Source organism: Puma concolor, chromosome B1, assembly GCF_028749965.1.
Source record: "Puma concolor isolate L17-30 chromosome B1, mPumCon1.1.hap2, whole genome shotgun sequence".
Lineage (NCBI taxonomy): Eukaryota > Metazoa > Chordata > Mammalia > Carnivora > Felidae > Puma > Puma concolor.
The window spans coordinates 198,744,646-198,755,081 of NC_141670.1; positions in this window are offsets into that span (position 1 = coordinate 198,744,646).

The window sequence follows — 10,436 nt, forward strand, 5'->3', positions numbered from 1 at the left end:
AAATTCTGTTGGGAAACCTTTGATCCGTGTGTCATGATCCCCCAACTTGTCCACCTGAGGGACAGGAAAAGGTTGTATTTAACCGTTGGCTTCAATATCCCATTGGTCAGGAATTGGAGCCACGGAGTATTAACTCTATTATAATTCCAGGCTCGTCCATGTGTCAAAAATGGCTTATCTAATTGTTACAAGGAATTCATGTGACAGCATGAGATGTTTAGTGCAACAGAGGGAAGTGGTTTAAGAATCTATTCACTTGCAAACCATGATCATAGCAATGGCTGTGATAAAAACGTGAATGGAGTAGATAGGATACAAAACTACCTAACATGTGTGGTGTGTCCATGCTGCTCAAGGTGATGAGGTCATGGACCCTGGATTAAAATCTGCTCCATATTATCAGTGCCAGGGCTCTCTTATTCCCAGGCAACAAGAGGGAGGATGCTCATTCATCTGATAAGCATTAACTAGTGAAAGTGTATTATCCAGATAAAGCCAGCCAGAAGAAAGATAAAATCTCAAGAGAGCTTCAAATGGGCATGTTTTTATACAAGGCTCAAATCGATAATAATAAGCCCCTTGACTCCACGTTGGCCTTTCATTCTTCTCCCAATTTAAGCCTTCTTCCAATTCAGCATGGTCACTAACCCTATTGTATACGGTAGCGTTCTCAAAGAGAAAGTCCTTATCAGTTTGCTACCGTTATCTTCACCCTTTGTCCTGGAAACTTTCATATCATTTCTAATCTTTGTAGAATCTGGACGCTTTGATGGGTCCTGCTGAAGCATCCAGATGTAAACCATCATTATATGGATCCCATGTATGAAGTAGGACTGAACATTAATCAATCATTAGGCATCTGTGATTTCAGCACTTCCCCCTTTGAAGTCTCTAATAAACGTCTGCATTTAATATTCACTACCTACTTTGTGTTTAAACCTGTGGAAGAATATTGTCTCAAATGATTTTATATTAAAGTTCTCCATTGCCAGTGTTTACACATGCGTGTGTGTGTGCGCTTGTGTGTGCGTGTGTGTGTGTGTGCACGCGCATGCATGGGCAGGTGATGGAGGGAACGTAGAAGTTACAAGACCTGGGGTGTTATGAATTAAAGGAGGAAGGATCTTCTTTTTTTTTTTTAATTTTTTTTTCAATGTTTATTTATTTTTGGGACAGAGAGAGACAGAGCATGAACGGGGGAGGGGCAGAGAGAGAGGGAGACACAGAATCGGAAACAGGCTCCAGGCTCTGAGCCATCAGCCCAGAGCCCGACGCGGGGCTCGAACTCACGGACCGCGAGATCGTGACCTGGCTGAAGTCGGACGCTTAACCGACTGCGCCACCCAGGCGCCCCAGGAAGGATCTTCTTAAGTTGGGTCCCTAGGAGCAGGGTGTGAGACAAAGATTTGAATGCAAGTGGTGTATTGGGTGATCCCAATTTGGCGTCCCAATTTGGGTGATCCCAGGAAACACTGGTAGGCAACAGGGAAATAAGACAGAAAAAGCCAAGAAAGCTTTGTTATTCCACATCTCTGAGAAGCAGGCACCAAGGCAGGGTCACACGTATATGGATTTCATTGAGGGAAAGTGTCTATGTTAAGAGAAAATGGGAAGGGACTAGGAGAAGCCTGGAGAATGGTCAGATTTCAGTGGAAGTTGGAAGGAGACGGGGAAGAAGGAACGTCGGGCAGAAGCATCTTAGACCTCTTAGAAAAGTTTGGTAAGACCTGTATGGAGCCCTTGAGTCCTAGAAGCTAGCAGAGAAATATTGCACGTGCCTCAGGGTCCCCGTCTCTCAGTCAGTGGCTGAGAGCAGTTCTTGGGAAGCGTGGTCTTGGTGCAAATGCAGTGTTGGGTGTAAGAACAAAGCCGCTGGATCTCTCAGTCTGCTGCTTCCCCGCAGTCAGAGATCTGACAGGTGTATTCTCCAAACCATCACAGAAGCCAATTCCAGGTGCAGGTGCTGCGAAAGAGTGTGTCACTGACATAGGCACTGGGGCTCGGTCTTGCTCATGACCTCTGATGCCTGGGGAGAACAGATCCAAAAGTTGGCCTACCTGAGAGACGAGGAAGCTGAGATCCTCAGCCACTTGGTACCATGTGGCATCACTTGAGGGCTGCTCCCAGGATCATCAGCCACCTGGCGCCTCTCACTTGTCCCCCGCTCAGCCAGAGAAAGCCCCCAGGCAGAGAAGCACAGATGCTCGAGCGGGAGGCCATTGGCACACACGGAATGGAAATTACCAAGGGGCTATGGCGGAACACCAGCAGAATCCGTTACAGTGAGCTGAGGAAAAAAGGAAAGCGGATTCTCCTGAATGCTAATTATTTGTTCTTCAGCCTCTCTAGGTTTCCCTGGCTTTGAGGGTAGTCAAGTAGCATTTTCTTTCTGTTTATGATTTCCCTCTGAGACTATCATTGCTTTAGGCAAATGTATTCATGTGAAGAATCATTTTTCTCCATGTCTGAGCCTGCAATAAATGTCAACCCTTTTTTTGGCAACCACGGCTAATGCTGCAGACCTACCATTACCGAAATTGAAATTACATATGTTAGGACCCCAGATCAATTTATTTCAAGGGACATCCAAGATCACTCTGGACAGGCAATGAAATCTCTCCACCTCTGTGGCTCTGAGCCTCTCTCTGGGAAATGAAGATGGGATTGTTTTTTTCTTTTTTTCTTTTTTTTAAACTTGCTTTTCTTTTTCTTCTCCGTTCTGGAATGAAACACAAAATGTGAATAAATTGTTAGCCCCCTTAATTGCCCTCCGCTCTGGCATCCTCTCTAAAATACTGAGTAAAAGCAGGCACTCAGGAAGCAAAGTTGAAGGTCTTTAAAGTTTGCTCAGTGAAGCCTCTAAGGTGTTTGATACATAACCCTTACATTTACCTATGAATCATAAGCTGTTGGAGAAGAAAGTAAGGAAGTATCACGGCCAGGCTTCATTTTACAGGTAAGAAAAATGAGCAACAGAGAAGGAAATGACTTGGCCAAAGACGTACATCAAGGTAGCAGCAGAGCTAAGCCCAGAGTGAAGGTTGCCTGAAACCCAGTCTAATATTTTCTAGGAGAACTTAATAATTACACACATAGTACTGATAAAGTAATAAGAAATGATACTTATGTTTTAAGTTCTAGTATAAAGAATTTCTGTGCATTGTCTCATATATGGAGAACTTTAATGGTAGAATGGGCCATTGAGGAGGCACGGCTGGTGTCTGGTTAAGACGAGGGGGTCTCTGGAATCAGAACACTTGGGTTCAAATTGTAGTTCCAGAACATCCTACTGCTGAACCTGAGTGATTCCTCAAAGCCATCTTGCCCTTGGTGAGTCATAGCACCGATCTCAATATCCTTCAAAGGATCGCATGAGCTTACACAACCGCATTCCCAAGTGGTGTCTAGGCCATTCCAAGTACTCATAGCCGTGAGCTATTAAAATGCCACCACGGGGCACCTGGGTGGCTCAGTCGGTTCAGCGCCCGACTTCGGCTCCGGTCACGATCTCTTGGTTCGTGAGTTCGAGCCCCGCTTCGGGTTCTGTGCTGACAGCTCAGAGCCTGGAGCCTGCTTTGAATTCTGTGTCTCCCCATCTCTCAGCCCCTCCCATGCTCATGCTCTGTCTCTCTCTCTCAACGATAAATACACGTTAAAAAAAAATTAAAATGCCACCTCGACAATAGCTCTTTAAGGTAGACGTTATCAGTCTCATTATACCAAGAAGGAAACAGAAACTTACCAACGTGCTTCAGTAGCAGGTGGAAGAAAGAGCTCGCTTCGCACTCTGGTGCTGGACCTACAGCCTTAACAACTGAGTTTTACCACCTGCTTCTCTTTTTAATGGCGGATACCCAGGCAATGACGCTATAGTCATGTAACTTCAGATGTGTTTCTCATCCCATTTGGCAAATCACATCCCTCTGCTTGGATGCAATCTCTCTCTCACCCTGGGTCTTAATGATTTTCCTTAAGATTTCCAGTGCTCTTCCCATCCCATCCTCCTGCATTGGATTGCTCATGTTCATAAGCCAAAGACAGTATTACTCGTACTTAGGAAAAAAAAAAGTCACGTGCAATTCCTCAAATTGCAATCTAATGACGTGAATCCTTATCAACCATATTTAAGGCAGATTTTTTGGGGGGCCTTTTTACATGCTCTATGAAATGGTTGCTACTCGGTTCTCCTTTGCATCTTGATTTGTTAGTATAGTTCACACCTCTGTAGGTCTCTTACTGCCTCTGGATTTTGCTCCTGCCTTTAAAAAGCTCAGAACTTAAGAGAAAAGCATTTATCGGAAGCATATGTACGTTATCTGTAATGGGGCAAATATCCAGTTGAGTGGGACAAGCCACAGGCTATAAAGTGGAGCACCAAAAAACATAATTTGTAGTGTGAGTTTTAAATATTATAGCTACAAATTGTAGAATATCACTGCTGTGCCTGAACCAAAATATACAACTGTGCTAAGAACTTGGAACAGAGGAAAGTTAAGCTGTTAAGACATTATACAAAAGATAGAGCAAGGCAGGCAGAATTATCTGAAGGAGAACACAGTTCCTAGGATGGCTAGACATCAGAGCACCAGTTTTGAATAGGTTAATAGCCTTAGAAAATAATGTGTCGATAAGAATGGGGTTGGGCATGCCTGTTAAGAGAAGGAGCTGGGAGTTTATACTAACAGTGTCCAATCATTTGGACACGTTGGTACAATTTTTCTTTCTTTTGGGATTCTTCCTACAGTCCTCACTTGTATGCCTACCGAAGGGCATCAAGGAGATCCTGCATTGGTGACAAAGACTTTGGGGAGTTTCCCCTCTATTACAAGAATTCTTCATGGCCACCTGGTAACAGTTTCTGGTTGTGATTTGGGGTCCCATGTTTATTGGCTTCAGAGAAAGAAAAGACTTGGGAAAAATCTGAACATCTCTGGCTCACAAGATGACTATATTATCATTGTGTATGGATAAAATGACACTTTGGGGACACATCAGTTTTGTATTTGTTTACTTAGTGAGTCATTTTTTTCAGTGACTTGTCATTACTGGGTGCCAGTGAAACAGTGTCTGCTCCCTTGAGTACAGCCAGACTCAGTGAGTATCTCTCTTAGAAGAAGTGAAGTATCTATTTCACCATTACCAGGTTCATACCCACCTTTTAGAGATAGCCACCCTTTAAAGGCCAAAATCATTACTTAACAAATGGTACCAGTGTCTCTTACAGGGAAGCAACGGATTGTGTTAGGCAAATACCCTGACGGTTCCATCGGGGTTGATGTAGGAGGGTTGACAGCATGGTGTAGAGAAAAAGAAATGAACAGAAATTTAAGATGGAGGGAGGTAAAAACAGGTATGACAGAAAGGAGGGGCAGAAAACTGAAGGGCCTTCATTAATATGGAAGAAAGCTGATTCCCTGTCGTCACACATGGCCAATGCAATTTTTACATTCCAGGATACATTAGAAGTTTTGTCAGTTTTCTGGGAAAAAGGAAGCCTCACGTAGATTGATAGCTATGTTATTGCTATTGCTGTTGCTGGACTTAAGAGAAGAGCTACAGGTCAGGTCTATGTTGACATGTGTCTGAATAGAGACATCATCTATGAGGTGGTCCACAAACTGAATTAATTCAGAGGAGACAGCAACCAAGAATCAGAAAGAAAATGTAGGTTACCTTCACCCCCCTCACCCCGCCCTCCAGGTGCAGAATCGAGAAGGCTTATTTCTCTGTTGATTCTGAATCTGAAAGCACGGGGCATTTCTGCTGACATTTGTGTGTCATCGTGAACTAATTGCTTAGTTGTTATCACAGGGATTAATCGAAAGGGGGGATCATTGTATATTGGGGCAATCAGAGATCATTTCATAGATGGTGCAGCAGCCAAGTGGAATTTTGAGGCATAAGCCACATTCTGATAGGCATCGCATCTGAATGGATGTTAAATAGAGGATGTTAACTAGTGGCGAAATCTACTAGTTAAACTAGTGGTTAACTAGGGGAGGTGGCAAGATGAACTGTGTAGAAAGGGGGTTCTGAGCACTTGTGAAAGTAAAAGTCATGTGTGGTAGTTGTTGAGCAGAGCGTCTCGTTGGAGCCTAGGGATGTATGTCACGTTTATAATGCCCTATCCGCTGGTATACTAACTATACAAGCACATAACAACCAGAGGTCCTGGGGCCATGTCATCTTTGAGAAGTCATTCATAAGGCCTTAAATAGAGCCTGTGAGTCACTGGGAGAATTATGAAAGCAGAGGGCAGGTAGTGCATCCGAAGTCAGGCACCAGGACAAAGCAACCATGCATCCCTCTTGGGCTCACTTTGAAGTACCAATGGAAGATGAGCCAATGTTACTGCTGCCACGGACCATGGCTCCCAGCCCACCTCTGATCTGAGTGACCTCCTGTTGGACAGTTCCATGTACTTTGACTGTATTGCACCCCAAAGAGACACAGTGACGTTCTACTTTCTGCTGCAGAGATCTCTTCTTACTGAAGGCTATTTAGCTCCTGTACCTGGTGCAGTGCATAAAGGGAGGTGAACGAATGCCTTCCAGGAACCCCCCACTATTGAGGAATGGAAGATTAGAAGTAGATGTCCCTGCTTCCAGCTTTGGACACAATGCTGACACTCTTTCTGATAGGTTGTTAAAGAAAGTACCCATAAGCACTGAGGTCCATTTGTTCACAACAGTAATCTGCTTTATAATGTACCTTCCTCTGCTTGACCCACTGTCCCCATTCCTTCACTCCTGTTTTCAGGGGTATCTCCCAAAGAAGCCTGCTTCCAAGTTCTTCTCTAAGACTTTGTAGTATGAAATCTTTCCATTGGAAAACCATTTGAGAGGACTATGTGTTCTTCAGATACAAGCAGAAGAAGGCCAGAATATTCTGTATCCTAACCGGGTCGTGGTACGTAAGGAAAGGATTCATCCTTGTAGGAGTCAGGGGCAACGGGGGTGTAGGAATAATTGGGAACCAGAATACAAATATTCTAGATCCCTAGACTAAGAATTTGAACATTTAAACCATGGAGAACTGCTAAAATTTGGGGGCGGGGCTCAGATGTTCCAGGATAAAATCAAGGTTTTAAAGGGAAGATTATATGCCTAGAGTAGAGAGATGAATTTAGAAAGACTCAGGCAAGAGACAGCCAGACCTCGGATGTGTTAATCAAAAACAGATAATACTTTCGTTTTTTTCCCCCTGCAGTTTAAATTTTATAAAACTTTTAGGTATTTACATTTGTAGTCTCAGGCCAAATGATAGGTTTTCCGTGAACAAAGAGAACTGCCTTTCCTGGGTGTATATATTATACGCGAGTATCCTTGTAATTCTCTTACTGACACCACAAATTTTCAATAAGCCCTTGACTACTGGGCTTCAAGATCTAATGGCTGATTTGAGGAGAAGGCATTGGAAAACCTGCTCAGATCCTCCTGGCACAGTACAAACCAGCTGCACTAGGTTTGTTGATGAAAAGTGAAGACTAGCCTCTTCTTTGGAGCATTTGCCTCCACAGGCTGAAACACATGAAAATGGGAAATGTTTTATTTTAGAATGACTGAATACAAGATCAATATTTATCATGGAGGTTGCTGATATCCCATTAAGAAAAGTTCAAGTGCAATTTGGAGAGATGCTTTTGGTGGACTTGCAAGGGAAATGGGCTTTCCATTGAATTCAGAAGGCAGTTTGTAATGAAATTCAAAATTGAGTGAAATTGGTCCAATCGAAACACCCAGAAAAGAAATTTAAGTCTCTTTAGAAGACCTCAGTCCAGTTTCAAATCAATGGGAGCTGGTATATTATCTGAGGCATATAATGAAAGCCAAATTTCCACCCGGCTCCAACATGCCTATGCCATTGGCATTTCTGAGCGTTAGCAGAAACTACAAGCAAAGGCAAAGAAATATCTATAAAGGCAGGAACAAACATCACCAGAAATTGATTTGGATGATTTTTAATGTTTTTCAACCTCCTTGGCCTGGCATTCAAAGCTCCCCATGTGTTATCTTGAGGGAATATTTGTAACCTTGGGTAACAGGATTTTAAATGGGACCTTTTTTTCTGCTTTTGTTTTTCTCTGGGGCTCCCAAAAGCCAAGAACAAAACCAAGACCAGTGGAAAATGTTCTGCTATTCCACAACCGGTTTCTGGTCCCTTAGCCCTCAAGATCTGTCTCCGAGGGGTCAAGAGAGAGCGTTTCCTTAAAGAAACTCAGTTCTAGGGAATGTTCCCTCCCCCCACCCCCAACCGTGGGGACAATGGGAATTATGCTTTTCTCTCACTTCAAGTCAAATGAACAAGATTTCAAAAGACATTTGGCAAAACTAAAATCTGGGGACTACAGTAGCCTGATGTGTATTTCATACACTTCAGCAATCTATACGTGACAGGTGGTGACTGTGGTCCAAAGAGACACAGCAGGGCATGAGAAAGACCTGGTTGTAGAAGAAGCTAATTATGCTTCCACTCACAGCATGGGGACAAGAAGCATACATTCCCCAAGTGAGTCACCAGGAGATATGGCAAGCACGGACTCTACTTTCACTTTTGGGTTTCTTGTCCCACATAGGCATCTTACTGGGGACACTGCCCCATATATAGGTCTTTGATTCAAAGTGGTGACATATGAAAAGTGGATCTTGTAATCACAGGTCCACACAAAGACGCCTTTGAGGCCTTGCACAAAGGGGAGGGAGCCCATGACCACACCCACAGTGCATGTGGATTCAAGCATTCATAGGTCTATTCTCGTCAGAATGAATTGCTTATATTTCCAGGTTGGAAGAAATTTGATGCGATGACTTTCCATCAAGTGATCACTTGATCTCCTCAAGTAACGGTGCCCCTTTGGGCCCAAGAGTTGAGCTCTGTCGCCGGCAGGTTGAACTGTGGCGGTGGCAGAAGGGAGGTCGGTTTTGGCCATTTCATTTGCCATTGCCCACGTTTCACATAGAAGCTGACCTCAGGGAACTTCTCGTTCAACACAGAGTGAATAATCCAATCTCTACCCATTGGGAGAGACTTGCCTTGCAATGATCTACCAAGACCATCCATAAGTGGGCTGTAGTTCAGGTGAAATCCGCTACAAGCTTATACTCATATACTGAGCCTTGAGGTTTCTGATCATTCAGATTTACACCCACCTCGCTTCACTTGGTCACAAGATGCATGCTGCTTTAGGGAGGACATGACCTTAGATGAGACAGTTCTCTACAGACAGACTCTGATGGAAATAACAGCAGGAGACTCTTTCTTGACCGTAGCCTCCTGACTGGGCAATAAATCCTTCATGAAGGTGGCTCTGAACAGTGAATCTCTATGTCTGCCATTGTTCACCCCTGTGTACTTCTGATGAATTTACCCATATACAGTCAAAACAGTTTCTGCAGGATTCTGGTGGAGATTCATTTTTTTATTTTTATTATTTTTATTTTTTACATTTATTTATTTTTGAGAGACAGAGAGAGACAGAGCACGAGCAGGGGAGGGGCAGAGAGAGAAGGAGGCGCAGAATCCGAAGCAGGCTCCAGGCTCTGAGCTGTCAGCACAGAGCCTGAGGGCAGGACTCGAACCCACGAACCGTGAGATCGTGACCTGAGCTGAAGTCAGATGCTTAGCCGACTGAGCTACCCTGGTGCCCCCTGACAGAACTCTATTCTTGAGGGGAGCTTGTAACATGAAAGATAGAAGGATAAACGATGTTCATCCAGCTGTTGTTGGTCTCAATGCTGCAACTGTTATAATCACTTCTCTGCTGCATTGTCCATTCTAGATTCCTTTTCCCCTTGGCTACTCTTGCTGCTGGCCTTGCTAGATACCTTACAGACCCAGATCCTCATCTTTGAGGGACCTGACCCTCTGGTCATGATGTCTTTCTCAGTCAGAGGTTGCCCTGCCTATCCTTTTCCCATTAAAACTGGGGAAGGGATACCAAAAGGCACCCAGATGGGTCACCAGGATTCCACATGGGATCCTTCCTCCTTGCACGAGAGCAGGGCCCAGACCAGAAGCTGTATCCTTCACTCATTGCCTGGCACATACTCACAAATATCTGTGCAATGAGTAAAGATCTTCATGTACTTATTAATACTGGTGCCATCACCTGTAGTTCACTCCCACTCCCCATCTCCAGTAATTGAACTAATTATTTACTGCTAAATGTACAGCTCAGGAGTGTCCTCACTACCCAGAGTATAAGAGACAGCATAATATCAACTGGCACTTGGTGGAGTTTTCCGCTGGTTCCCGAAACCTCTGTTTTCTCATCCTCCCTATATTTTCCAACCAATTTGTGCAAAAACGTTGCTCAGTCAATTCTCTTTACTTGCATATCATGACTTACTAAGATGAAACTTCTGCTTGTAAAACTATCTGAGACTATTTCATTGAGGACTTTTAGAAAGGCTAGCAGGAGCTACAACTGTGTTCAA